Here is a 15253-nt window from a genome sequence, read left to right as displayed (position 1 = left end):
CTACTAAATGTTTGCTGGAATTAAGCTGAAATGCAAACAAACACCAATAACAACCAAAGTGTCACATAGCTCACAACACCAGTGTGCCACCCAACAACAGCCCCTAAGGCAAGGGAAAACGTACCCAGCACTTTAGTCATAGGTGACTCTATAGTCAGGCATACTGATGTCTCATTCACCAGGCTGAAAAGGAGAAAATTACAGTCAGCTGCCTGTCAGGTGCCAGGATCCACCACATAACGCATGCACTCAAGTCACTACACAGCAAGTACAAATATGACTCTGTCATTGTCCATGTTGGAGTGAATGACTTGAGATGTACCTCCCTGGACTACATGAAAAGAGACTTGGAAGAGCTCTTGGTTCATGTGGCCCAGGCAGGTACGACCCAAGCCCTGAAATGCATCCTGCCTTTGCCCAGAATTATACCACAGTATAAGGACAAAATGATTGACTTCAGCAATTGGCTAAGCTTCTGGTGTCATTCAAAGTGGATCCAGTATCTGTTTGCCTGGGACGACATGATCGACAGACCACAATGCTTTGCCAGAGATGGTCTGCACCTGTCGCCCCTGGGATTCAGGTTACTGGCTAAGGCTCTTGCCACCCCTAGAGTGCCTTTTTTAGGCAAAGTTCAATGGACAAAACCACCACCGTAACAGGTGCAAGAATGAAAAATCTGAAGGTAATGCTACTCAATGCTAGAAGTCTAAACCTCAAAATGCACTCTCTCGAGGCACTCCTAAAAATGGAGAACATTGATATCTATGCAGTAACTGAGACCTGGTTCAAGGCTCCCGAGAGCACCCCTGCAATACCAGGCTACAACTCTTACCACACTTTTCAGCCACCAAACCAGGACTGAAACACTAAAGGAGGAGGAGTGTCCGTATTCACCAAGGATATTCACAACACCAGGCTAGTTGCCCAACACAATGCATCTGAAATTCTCCAGGTGCAACTAACACTTGGTAAGACTGCAATCCAAATTGTACCTTGCTACAGATCCCCCACCATGCCCCAAGATTCTCACTACACCTTTCTAAACATACTGGAAATATTAAGATACAACCAAACAAATTAATACTGGGTGATTTCAACTACCCTGCCATTAACTGGGAAAACTACTCATGTACCAACAACTTTCCCCAACGGTTCTTGGAATTCATAAATTCCAGTGCCCTGGATCAACTAATCCCTAGTCTCACCAGGGGCTCCAGTATCCTAGACCTGGTCATTACCAACATGGGAAATCGATGCTCCACTCCTATGGTCACCCCGTCATTGGTCAGGTCTGACCATAAGCTAATCACCCTTGACATCCACATCCCACCTCCACCCTCCAGTAAGGAAACCGCCATAAAAAACTTATCCAAAGCCACCTTCATGCTACTCATGTCAGAAGTGACAAACTTCACGACACCCATGCAGACGGGAACTGAGAGTTTGACTGCTGAATCCTACACTAAGGCACTGTACGAGCACACCCACTCATGCATGAATCGTGCCATCCCCAAGAGAACCAAGACACTCTCCTCCAAAAAAAGGAAGCCAATCTGGTGGTCCCTTGCCATAAACAAACTTTACAACAAAAAGGAAGAAACTCTGCCCATTAGCATCTTGATCAATAGATCCATGTAGAAATCTTATGTGCCCAAATTATGGCATGCTGCCTTTATTCTACCTCTCCATAAAGGAGGAAAAAACAATAACATCTCTAACTACCACCCCATAGCTATCCTTTCCCCAATTTCAAAACTTCTGGAAAAATGCATCCACCTTCAGTTTATGCCATTCCTAGCCAATCACCAACTAATCACTCCAACCCAACATGGCTTCCAACCTGGCCATAGTACTGTCACTGCCCTTCTCTCCTTCTTAGACACAATAAATCTTGCCTGTGACTCTGGAAGAATAGTATCAACAGTTCTACTAGATCTGTCCAATGCATTTGATACCATCTTTCTAACCTTAATCTCCCCAAGAATACCTTATCCTGGTTCTCAAGCTACCTCTCTGACAGGTCTCAAGCTGTGAAATGGGGGAAATGCACCTCAACCTTCCTTCCTACCCTCACTGGGTTACCCCAGGGATCTTTACTCGGACTAATGCTATTCAACATCTTTATTAATGATTTCCACAAAGCCATGCCCAACACCAAAATTGTACAATATGCAGATGATTCAGCTTTAGTCTGCTGCGCCTCTAACCTCTAGGAGCTTTAAACAGTGAACCAAACTGCATTCTCCACCACTGAAAACTGGATGCTCCAAAACCACCTCTCACTATATGCCAACAAATCCAAAATACTATTATTCTCACCCTCAAAAGCTTCCCCTCTTGATAAAAACTCGTTTCAAATTATTAGCCAAAACAATTACTATAGAGGTTGTTCCCTTTGCTAAACTACTTGGGGTTACTACTGATGAACACCTAAAATTCGACACTCACATCCAGCAAAACATTAAGAAAACCCATATAAAACTTGGTATGCTATACAGAAACATCCACTTTCTCTTTCCTTCCACCAGACAAACTCTCGCCACTACCTATCTACTCCCCTCACTAATGTATGGCGCCCCTCTACTAACAAATGTATCTGCCTCTCTCTCCTCCAAATTGGAAGTTTGTTATAATAAGATTTCTAAATTTGCAACCAAAGCCAAATTCTCCTCCCATCATTGTACTGCCCTTCATTTGTTAAATTGGCTTGAACTCTCCAACCATCTAGACTATCTACAAATTACTACAGCCCACAGACTAATTTTTCAACCTACTAAGTGCCCAGCACTAACCAACATCCTTCAACCTTACACCCCTCAAAGAACTCTAAGATCTACTCACCAAGACCTAATCACTGTCCATAAACCCAGTCGTTCTGCTGGTCCGCTTCTTCTATCCTTTTCCTTAGCTAAAAAATTGAATTCTCTTCCTTCCTCTCTAAGGACTTGTGAAAACTTTGAAAACTTTAAAACTCAGCTACATTCCTACCTTTCCTCTAACAGGAAATGCAACTGCAGTCTCCCCACCTAGCATAATAATCAATCCACCCCTTAAACTCCTGACTAACTCTGAGTACAAGCTAACCTAACATAAATGTAAATCACATAATTGTACGTATTATAAATAATTCAAAAGAGCTTCAGGTTGAATGGCAAAAAACGATAAAAAGCCTCGGCTCGGACACACTGAATTTATTGAAATACACAAGATAAAAGTACGTTGAGCGCTTTCATCTGAAACCAGACTTCATCAGAACGTACATCATAATGTTCAGATTGTTTAAATAGATCATCTGACCAAAATTGGCGCCAAAACTTCTTGCAGTGCAATTAAACAATTTATATAAAATGTAAATACATAATATTCATAACACTACTGCTGATGTCATCTTGTAAAATAAAATAATGTAATGTTTCATATGCAAAATACATTAAAAATACTGCATGATGTATATATAACATAAAAATATATGTATAACATAAAAATACATATGGCATAAAAAACTTGAAAATAAAAATATATATATGATGTCCATATAATGATATCAATCATCCTTATGCCCTAATACAATGCCTAATGATGTGACCCGAATAAATGATGGGGCCTTGAAGTACATTCTCTTAAATACTCCTATACTATAGCTGTATAATAGAGGACTAAATGACTAGAAAGAACATGCAACAAATGTAAACATGGTAGTCTAAATCCCCTATCTTCTACCTATTTTTTCAATATTAAAAATGGTTTTATGCTGATGTTATCATTGATACCTGAAAGTTTGTGGCATCAAAAATGATCTGCCACCTACTTTCTTTTAAAGCCAGCATTGCTTTAATATTGCCCCCATATGGTGATTGTTCCACCTTGTCAATGATATGAAACAAAAATAAATGGTTGTCATTTGTGTTTGACACATGACAGTACAGAGCATTCCTAATGTCTTTTTTACTGATGGCATACTGATGCTCGTAAATACGTCTTTTAAAATGTCTTTCTGTCTTGCCTATGTAGAATGCGTTGCATGCTACACAGGTTGCCAGATATATCACAAACGTGGAACTACAGTTGCCATTTATGCTTGGTATAAATGTTTGATTCACATTGTTTAATCTAGTACCTCTGCACATTTTAATGTGTTTGCATTGATTACAATGCCCACATTTGGTCGTATGTTTATTCACTCTTGCAGATGTACCTTTTGTACTCTCCAGTAATTTCTTAATATTGAAGCCTGTCTTATATACTATTTTCGTGTCAATACCTAAAATTGACATAGCCTCCTTGTTGACTACAAATTGATTCCATCTCTCTTTTATACAATTTTCTATATATTTAACTATAGGTGAATAAGTCAATACACATACCCTAAGACCATGCTCTGATGACTTATAATCTCCCTTAATGGTTATGATGGTATTGTTGTCTCCTAATAGGGGTTTATACTTGTTTCCCCATTCTTCTATTATGTATTTATTAATGTCATTTAATACTTTTTTGGGGTACCCCCGATTTATAAACATAGTTTTTATAAGATCTATTTCTCTCATCATTGAATCTTTTGTTGAGCACATCCGGGCTGCCCTTATACATTGGCCTTTATAAATATTTTTGAATACATGCTTAGGGTGGTTGCTGGTGTATGACAAATAGTCATTAGAAAACGTGTCCTTTCTATAGATACATGACTTAAAGCCAGTGTCCCCATGACTTATATATGTGTCGAGATATGCTATTCCTTCTTCTTTTATGTCATGGGTGAATCTCAAAAATTCTGTTGTACTGTTAATATAACTTATAAATTTGTCTATTTCCTCCAACGGGCCATCCCATAATATAAACAAATCGTCTAAGAATCTGGTGTAATACCTGATATACTGATAGAATTCAGATTTAAAGATGTATTCAGATTCCCACTCCAGCATTACCATGTTGGCAAAAATCGGGGCACATGATGCGCCCATGGCCACGCCCCTGGTCTGCTTAAATAACTCGCCTTGGAACTGAATATAATTACTTTCAAGTATCAAACCCATCATATCCGTTATAAGACAAATTTTATCCCAACTCATATTTGTCTTCTTTCTTAGACTGTTTGAAAAATACTCCAGCCCTACTTCCTTAGGAATGCAAGAGAATAAGTCGATCACATCGATGGTTAAAAATCTTAATTCCTTTTTCCATATCTGTGGGGTTAATTGTGATAGAAACGTCCATGAGTCTTTGATAAGATGTGGTGTAACCTTGTATACTGGTTTGACCCATGTGTCTATAGCTGTACCTAAGGGAAATGTTTTAGACCTACTTCCTGATATGATTGGCCTAAAAGGTGGATGTTCTAAATTTTTATGCACCTTAGGTATTCCCACAATGGTGGCTAGCACTGGATATTCCACTTTCAAATACTCGTATGTCTCGCTGGTGATCCTCTTGTCCAGCAAGTATTCTTCCAAGGCCATATCTACCCTCCTATGTCCAATGTTGATTTCATTGGATGATGTTATTGCATAGTTCCCTGAATTATATAAAATATTTTGTATCTCACTAATATAGTCCATGCTGTTAAACATAACTATGCCTCCACCCTTGTCGGGTTTCATCAATCTAACTTGCTTGTTATTAATAAATTTTGTAAGGCATTCTTGTTCAGTCTTTGTAAGGTTAAATTCAGTGTTATTGTCCATTGCTTTAATTTTATACATGTCACTGCAAACCGTTTTCTCAAAAAGTTGTATGTTAGGATTGCTGGGAGGTATAAAAATACTTTTCTTCCTCAATTCACTATGTATAATTTGTTCTGTCCCTTTGTACTGCTGTTCAAAATATAATGCTAAATTCAATCTCCTACAGTATAACTTTACTTCCATAATAATATCAACAAGGTTGAATTTAACCGTGGGAATGAAGTTCATACCCTTGGAGAATAGACTAAAAAATTCATCAGTAATTTCGTGGTTCGTATAGTTAAATACGTTAAACCCATTTTTGGTATACAATATTTTGTCTTTGTTATCTATATGTACTGTATTAAGTTCATGCATTTTGTCTACTGCCCTATCCATAGTTTTAGCACCATCCATCAATATTGATGTGTCCTTGTGTAATGTATTTGATGCATCCATAAATGCTACTTGTGCCTCACTCTGATAATGGTTGGTGCTAACCGTTTGAGGAGCATTTATCTCCATTTCCTGTTCCTTGCCCCATAATAGTTTTTTGATAAATGATTATCTCCCTGCTGATGTAAATCATCATTATCCTTCCTGTGTGTACTTGGTAACTTCTCAACATAATGCTGTTTACTGGCATTCTGTTTCGGCCATACATAAGCCCTGTTGTTAGCATATAAATCATCATCCCTCAAAAAATAGGTAGAAGATAGGGGATTTAGACTACCATGTTTACATTTGTTGCATGTTCTTTCTAGTCATTTAGTCCTCTATTATACAGCTATAGTATAGAAGTATTTAAGAGAATGTACTTCAAGGCCCCATCATTTATTCGGGTCACATCATTAGGCATTGTATTAGGGCATAAGGATGATTGATATCATTATATGGACATCATATATATATTTTTATTTTCAAGTTTTTTATGCCATATGTATTTTTATGTTATACATATATTTTTATGTTATATATACATCATGTAGTATTTTTAATGTATTTTGCATATGAAACATTACATTATTTTATTTTACAAGATGACATCAGCAGTAGTGTTATGAATATTATGTATTTACATTTTATATAAATTGTTTAATTGCACTGCAAGAAGTTTTGGCGCCAATTTTGGTCAGATGATCTATTTAAACAATCTGAACATTATGATGTACGTTCTGATGAAGTCTGGTTTCAGATGAAAGCGTTCAACGTACTTTTATCTTGTGTATTTCAATAAATTCAGTGTGTCCGAGCCGAGGCTTTTTATCGTTTTTTGCCATTCAACCTGAAGCTCTTTTGAATCATTTAAGTTGTTGGCATTGTTGGGTAGGATTGGTCAGCTGCTGAAGGTATGGAGAATAACGAAGGCACTCAGGCTTTATTGGACCAGAGTGAATTGGCTTCTATCCGTAATGAATTAAGCATGCTCAAAGAGGAGATGACTAAGCTTATGGAGCTGGTGGAACGCTCCATTGCTATTGGTAGCATCGATGCCAAACATACTTTGCGGTGCAGACAAACTTCATTCACTTCTAGCGAGGAACGAACGGAAAGAAATGAACTGCTAAATTCTTCCACTGCATTAAGGATTGATGCAAGCACGCAAATAGCTATTCCAAATGGGCAAGGTAGCCCTATGGACAAAATACTAACTACAACTAACCAACGTGGTGAGGATGTGAGGAGGGAACGGAACAGCAAGTCCCTCTCTGAAGATTTCACATTTGACTTTAGTTTGTTTCAACTAAGGGAAGACAACGATCGTTTAGGTGCTCGTCCCAAAAGGACAGCACCAACAAGGACTTACGCAGCTAGTACTAATACATATATGGACTCTAACAAAGGTATTGATTTACATTTAAGCCCATATGTTAAAAAACAAGTACGTAGCTACGTACCTGGTAAAACGAACAGATGTAACAGCGGTAACAACAATTGTGTTTTTGATAAATTTTTAAATGATGAATACAACTTTGATAGATATAACAAACATGAAGTTAATTACAATACAAGAAGTGATAGTGTGAATGAATATGTTGTAAAAAACAATATTAAGGATAAAATATATCTGTTGGGCAAAAAACTAGTTACAATTAAGAACATAAAAATCGAAAATGCATATTTTAGCAAATGTTTAACGTTACATGTTGTGCCTAAGGGTATTAGGTTTTTCAAACTACCCATGGGTCATGACATTAATGATGACACTATCATTGTATTCAACAAGTTATTTGATAGCTTTGGTTTTGATTATCTTAAGGTTTTAATACAGAAAAATGATGAAAAGTTGTCCAGTCTTATTGTAGAAGTAGACAGGTTAAATGTTGAAATTCTGAATGACAGTTCGTTCAATCAGTGGAACGAATTGTATGAAAAGCAATTTGTTGATGCAGACAAGAAAGCTATTGCTATATATCAAAGGAAGGAAAGGAAATTAATGAGGGATGTTGATTTATATGCTAACAACAGGGCTTATGTATGGCCGAAACAGAATGCCAGTAAACAGCATTATGTTGAGAAGTTACCAAGTACACACAGGAAGGTTAATGATGATTTACATCAGCAGGGAGATAATCATTTATCAAAAAACTATTATGGGGCAAGGAACAGGAAATGGAGATAAATGCTCCTCAAACGGTTAGCACCAACCATTATCAGAGTGAGGCACAAGTAGCATTTATGGATGCATCAAATACATTACACAAGGACACATCAATATTGATGGATGGTGCTAAAACTATGGATAGGGCAGTAGACAAAATGCATGAACTTAATACAGTACATATAGATAACAAAGACAAAATATTGTATACCAAAAATGGGTTTAACGTATTTAACTATACGAACCACGAAATTACTGATGAATTTTTTAGTCTATTCTCCAAGGGTATGAAGTTCATTCCCACGGTTAAATTCAACCTTGTTGATATTATTATGGAAGTGAAGTTATACTGTAGGAGATTGAATTTAGCATTATATTTTGAACAGCAGTCCAAAGGGACAGAACAAATTATACATAGTGAATTGAGGAAGAAAAGTATTTTTATACCTCCCAGCAATCCTAACATACAACTTTTTGAGAAAACGGTTTGCAGTGACATGTATAAAATTAAAGCAATGGACAATAACACTGAATTTAACCTTACAAAGACTGAACAAGAATGCCTTACAAAATGTATTAATAACAAGCAAGTTAGATTGATGAAACCCGACAAGGGTGGAGGCATAGTTATGTTTAACAGCATGGACTATATTAGTGAGATACAAAATATTTTATATAATTCAGGGAACTATGCAATAACATCATCCAATGAAATCAACATTGGACATAGGAGGGTAGATATGGCCTTGGAAGAATACTTGCTGGACAAGAGGATCACCAGCGAGACATACAGTATTTGAAAGTGGAATATCCAGTGCTAGCCACCATTGTGGGAATACCTAAGGTGCATAAAAATTTAGAACATCCACCTTTTAGGCCAATCATATCAGGAAGTAGGTCTAAAACATTTCCCTTAGGTACAGCTATAGACACATGGGTCAAACCAGTATACAAGGTTACACCACATCTTATCAAAGACTCATGGACGTTTCTATCACAATTAACCCCACAGATATGGAAAAAGGAATTAAGATTTTTAACCATCGATGTGATCGACTTATTCTCTTGCATTCCTAAGGAAGTAGGGCTGGAGTATTTTTCAAACAGTCTAAGAAAGAAGACAAATATGAGTTGGGATAAAATTTGTCTTATAACGGATATGATGGGTTTGATACTTGAAAGTAATTATATTCAGTTCCAAGGCGAGTTATTTAAGCAGACCAGGGGCGTGGCCATGGGCGCATCATGTGCCCCGATTTTTGCCAACATGGTAATGCTGGAGTGGGAATCTGAATACATCTTTAAATCTGAATTCTATCAGTATATTAGGTATTACACCAGATTCTTAGACGATTTGTTTATATTATGGGATGGCCCGTTGGAGGAAATAGACAAATTTATAAGTTATATTAACAGTACAACAGAATTTTTGAGATTCACCCATGACATAAAAGAAGAAGGAATAGCATATCTCGACACATATATAAGTCATGGGGACACTGGCTTTAAGTCATGTATCTATAGAAAGGACACGTTTTCTAATGACTATTTGTCGTACACCAGCAACCACCCTAAGCATGTATTCAAAAATATTTATAAAGGCCAATGTATAAGGGCAGCCCGGATGTGCTCAACAAAAGATTCAATGATGAGAGAAATAGATCTTATAAAAACTATGTTTATAAATCGGGGGTACCCCAAAAAAGTATTAAATGACATTAATAAATACATAATAGAAGAATGGGGAAACAAGTATAAACCCCTATTAGGAGACAACAATACCATCATAACCATTAAGGGAGATTATAAGTCATCAGAGCATGGTCTTAGGGTATGTGTATTGACTTATTCACCTATAGTTAAATATATAGAAAATTGTATAAAAGAGAGATGGAATCAATTTGTAGTCAACAAGGAGGCTATGTCAATTTTAGGTATTGACACGAAAATAGTATATAAGACAGGCTTCAATATTAAGAAATTACTGGAGAGTACAAAAGGTACATCTGCAAGAGTGAATAAACATACGACCAAATGTGGGCATTGTAATCAATGCAAACACATTAAAATGTGCAGAGGTACTAGATTAAACAATGTGAATCAAACATTTATACCAAGCATAAATGGCAACTGTAGTTCCACGTTTGTGATATATCTGGCAACCTGTGTAGCATGCAACGCATTCTACATAGGCAAGACAGAAAGACATTTTAAAAGACGTATTTACGAGCATCAGTATGCCATCAGTAAAAAAGACATTAGGAATGCTCTGTACTGTCATGTGTCAAACACAAATGACAACCATTTATTTTTGTTTCATATCATTGACAAGGTGGAACAATCACCATATGGGGGCAATATTAAAGCAATGCTGGCTTTAAAAGAAAGTAGGTGGCAGATCATTTCTGATGCCACAAACTTTCCAGGTATCAATGATAACATCAGCATAAAACCATTTTTAATATTGAAAAAAATAGGTAGAAGATAGGGGATTTAGACTACCATGTTTACATTTGTTGCATGTTCTTTCTAGTCATTTAGTCCTCTATTATACAGCTATAGTATAGGAGTATTTAAGAGAATGTGCTTCAAGGCCCCATCATTTATTCGGGTCACATCATTAGGCATTGTATTAGGGCATAAGGATGATTGATATCATTATATGGACATCATATATATATTTTTATTTTCAAGTTTTTTTATGCCATATGTATTTTTATGTTATACATATATTTTTATGTTATATATACATCATGTAGTATTTTTAATGTATTTTGCATATGAAACATTACATTATTTTATTTTACAAGATGACATCAGCAGTAGTGTTATGAATATTATGTATTTACATTTTATATAAATTAATTGCACTGCAAGAAGTTTTGGCGCCAATTTTGGTCAGATGATCTATTTAAACAATCTGAACATTATGATGTACGTTCTGATGAAGTCTGGTTTCAGATGAAAGCGCTCAACGTACTTTTATCTTGTGTATTAAAATAAATTCAGTGTGTCCGAGCCGAGGCTTTTTATCGTTTTTTGCCATTCAACCTGAAGCTCTTTTGAATCATTTAACGTATTATAAATAACCTATCCCACCTTTTTTTTCCTCTTTTCCTTCTAAGTCTTTATTCTCCCTCTCAATTAAGTTACCACTGCCATCCTAAATATTTCGGTACTATGTAACCAAAGAATTTATTCCTGTTCTCTAGCATGGAATGAAATTATAATTGTGTCTTCTTTGATATGATTGTATATGTAACTAAACTATGTAATGCGGAGCTTTTCTCCCTGGGCATCCACTGAAAACGGGCTCCCTGAGCCTAGTGGACCTCCCCAGTCATCAAACTGGAAATAAATAGATAAATAAATAAATGTTGATAGTTAACTTATTGTTTGTTTGACATGGTCCAGTGAGGTCTTAATTACATATGTGTCTGGTATGCAAACAGGTTTGTTGAGACTTGTCCATTACATTGACAGCTAACTCATTGGGCTCAAGCCAGCTAAGCCTAAACCTTCACCTGTCAATACTAATTACATGTTGACAAGCTAACAGGCTAGGAGACCAGCATCAGGAATGTAAGTGTTCTTGTTAACAGACAGTACATTATAAAAATAATTTTTTGCACTGGACAAGCCCACCCTTCCCTACAACTCACAGTACCCCATACCACCTGATACTTGTATATAAAACATTCTGAGATCACTCTAACATGGAGAAAGGGGAACAGTCTGATCTCTCATTGTATGCAGGACTGGGAATACAGGCATTTTCATCAACAGACAGTAAATTATAAAAACAAACATTTCTTGCACTGGGTAAGCCCCCCCACCCTGCAGCCCACAGTACTCTACATCCCTTGATACTTATATATAAAAAAAATCTGAGCTCACACATGTAGACAGGAGAACAGTCTGAACTCTCTCTATAGATAGACAGATAGATAGAGAGAGAGGACTGTTCTCCCTCAGTCTTTATAGTGGTTGATCAGGCAAGACCCGACCCAATTGGTTGATATCCTCGAACACTGTGACACTTTTTGAGACACATTTTTTTTGCTGTCACTGCCAGCTGACCATAAAATCCTTTCTTAGTTAATTGGCCCACTCATCACCTACATCCCTGTTGGAGAGACAACTAAGAGGGGCCATCAGTGAAACCATCATCAGGGTTGGTTTGGGTTTTTGCTATTTTACCATAGCTTAAAACAATTGATAAGGTGTCTCTTATATAAATGAACAACACCTGATTTGTTGCACTGGTGAATTTGTGCTATGGATGTATATGTAAATGTATACATTTTGAAACTTCATTTAAAAAAGTCATGACCAGATAGTGGAAGCCAATAGTCAAAAAGTGGCAATCCATTGTACAAAGCAGCATCAGATTTTTATTTTGCTCTACTCACTTTTCCCACTGGCAAGAGTAATGAAATATTTACAATACTGGACTAAACGTGGGGGGATATTCAAGCACGCCAACATCCTGGGCAGAGCACAGTAGAATGTTTGGCAAGCTAATCCACCTGTGTTTGATTTTGACTTCCTGGCTGTCATCCAGGAGTCATCTGAGTTGTTAGACTTAACCCCTCCTTATTCAATTGTAGGAGAACTAACATCTGTATGGTTCCATCTAACCTAAGCCAGCTCTTCCAGCATCAGGATCTACTGTCTAACCCCTTTTCACCAGAGCTATTGTTACAGATTTGTGTACCATGCAGGCAGTCTGTTTATATTTCCTTTTATTCTTTTACTAGTAATAAAAGATAAATAATATAGGCACCTAGATACAGGGGAATCCTGGAGTACTGACCTGGTTAGATATGATACAGCTAATTTGAGCTAAGTAACTTAGCCAGTCTTTCACTTTGCAGGTACTTCCCTTGTTGGCATCTGTTGAACATAGTTATACACTGGTCCCTTCATATATTATTTTATTTATTTAATTCCTTTGTTAATTAGGAAATAAATCACTAGGCACAGGTGTCTTGTTATAGGCATCAACTGATAAAAATAATATTTTTAAGAGACTTACCCAGCGTTATGCAGTATGCATACAGTGGTTGTGGAACTGAAACTCAGGTGACTATGCGTGACATATTTGTAGCTCATTACCTTAACCTTTTAAGTCACATTTGTTGTAGGACCCAATGAAGTAGTGTTGTTGGACCCTGAACTTTGCCTTTTATTGCTTTTTCTCCTTTCTCATTATATCTTCCTCCAAGAAGACACATGCCAGCAATCCTCCATTCCTACTACACTATTTCAAAACCAGTATCTTCCAACCTTTTTTGTAATTCCCGATATAAAATACATTTAGTGAGTGATTCTGAGTGAGTCATGCCCATAAAATAATTCATGTGTCTACCATCCAACAAATCTGTCCCAAGTTCTGCATCTTCTTTTTCTGTTTTTCTTATCTATAGAAATTGCTGTGCCTCCCCTCCCATTTCATGCAGTTCTTTTGATTTTTGCCTCCACCTTTCCATCTTTATTTATTATCCTAAATTGAAACACACAAAATCCACTGGAGACACCACACAGAGATAACCACCGATATGGAAAGCTTTTTTATTTGGAACAGGAACACACAAGCGCTTTCATGTAGCTACACTACGCTTCTTCAGGTGTAATAAAACATGAATTTAGACAGCTTTTTATACAAAGTCTTTTGGCGCTCAAACTAACCAATTTAGACCCTAATTGGATAATTGATAACAATCATTGTAGGCTAGTTTAAAGAGACAACATTAAAAATTTTTTTATAAAACAAATAAAAATTCCTTAAAAAAGTTTAAAAAGTGTCAAAAATAGCAAAAAATGCCTTAGACAAGCTGTTCTACGTAAATAAAACAAAACCATCTATCAAACTGACGATACAAGCCTGCTGGCAAACCAAACTTGCATTACTACAAAATTGTAAATAATCATGGCCAGAACACGAAACATGAATCATGAAACGGAAAACAATAATTTCTGAATGAAAGTATACAATACATCAATTCACAAATACAAATGAAATGTATACTCTAACTCTATTGTTAAATCGCTCCCACTATCTGGACAAGAGAATTCAGCTGGATACTACTAGAGCCGAGTTTTTTAACTCGCTAATGGTTACAGACATTATATAGGACTTTGAAACCTGTCTCAGTTTAGCTTAGTTTTTATCATCTCACATGTACTTTATTGTTACTGTTTACATTCCATAGTACAGCCTTTTTACTCATATGTTTTGGTTAGGTCCTTTGGACTTTTAAGCTTTATTTGGGTGCTGACTGTTGACAGATTTTGCATCTGTCAGGTTTTCAGTGAAATAATAGTAGTTTGAACCGCCTTATTGGTAGTCCGCTGAGATATTTGAGTGTCTGATATTACTAGAGATGAATGGGCTGTTGTTCGTAATCTGACTGTTGATTTTTGCCGTTTATATTTTTTATATATTTTCCTTTTCAGGTTTTTTTGACAATATTCTTTCATTTTTTCATTATGGGTGTGTAGGTTTATGTTGCTAGATGGTGAGTTTTCCATCAGGTTATATGTTTACTAGTAATGCTTCAGTATGCTAGCAGCTGGTTGCTACCCCGCTCTCATGCCTGCTAGCTGTTGTTGTCAGTAGGACACCTTTCACTGCCGGACTGGCCTTTGTTGTCTTGATTATATTTGTGAATTCTCTTGTCCAGATAGTGGGAGCGATTTTATTTTGTTTGTGATCGCCATGGACTGATTTCATTCCTGTGGATTTCCTGAATGGTAATGGCGCTTTCCATTTGAGATTTGATGCAAGTTCAGGGCACTTTGCAGCTGCGTTCTAGGTCAGTATTATTTGATATTGAGCTGCTGCGATGGTCATAAATATGTTATTAACGTACTAGTTAAGATCATGTTCTGCACTTGTTAATAGCAGCAACATACTGTTGCTTCTCATTTTTAGATTGTTAGTTACTGTATGTGACTTACTGCTTGACAGCATTGTTTGCGCAGC

At 36.7% G+C, this 15253-nt stretch overlaps 1 protein-coding gene across 1 annotated transcript in view; it reads right to left on the bottom strand.

Annotated features, from left to right (window-relative positions):
• LOC122804009 (high affinity cGMP-specific 3',5'-cyclic phosphodiesterase 9A-like) overlaps nt 1-15253 on the bottom strand; it is a 708135-nt gene that overhangs the window by 169455 nt on the left and 523427 nt on the right. The window lies entirely within an intron of this gene.

Source organism: Protopterus annectens, chromosome 6.part0 (genome assembly GCF_019279795.1).
Source record: "Protopterus annectens isolate FY-2018-M chromosome 6.part0, PAN1.0, whole genome shotgun sequence".
In the NCBI taxonomy this organism is placed as follows: Eukaryota; Metazoa; Chordata; order Ceratodontiformes; family Protopteridae; genus Protopterus; species Protopterus annectens.
Note: the sequence above shows the minus strand (reverse complement) of the source record. Positions and strands in the feature narration are given on the sequence as shown.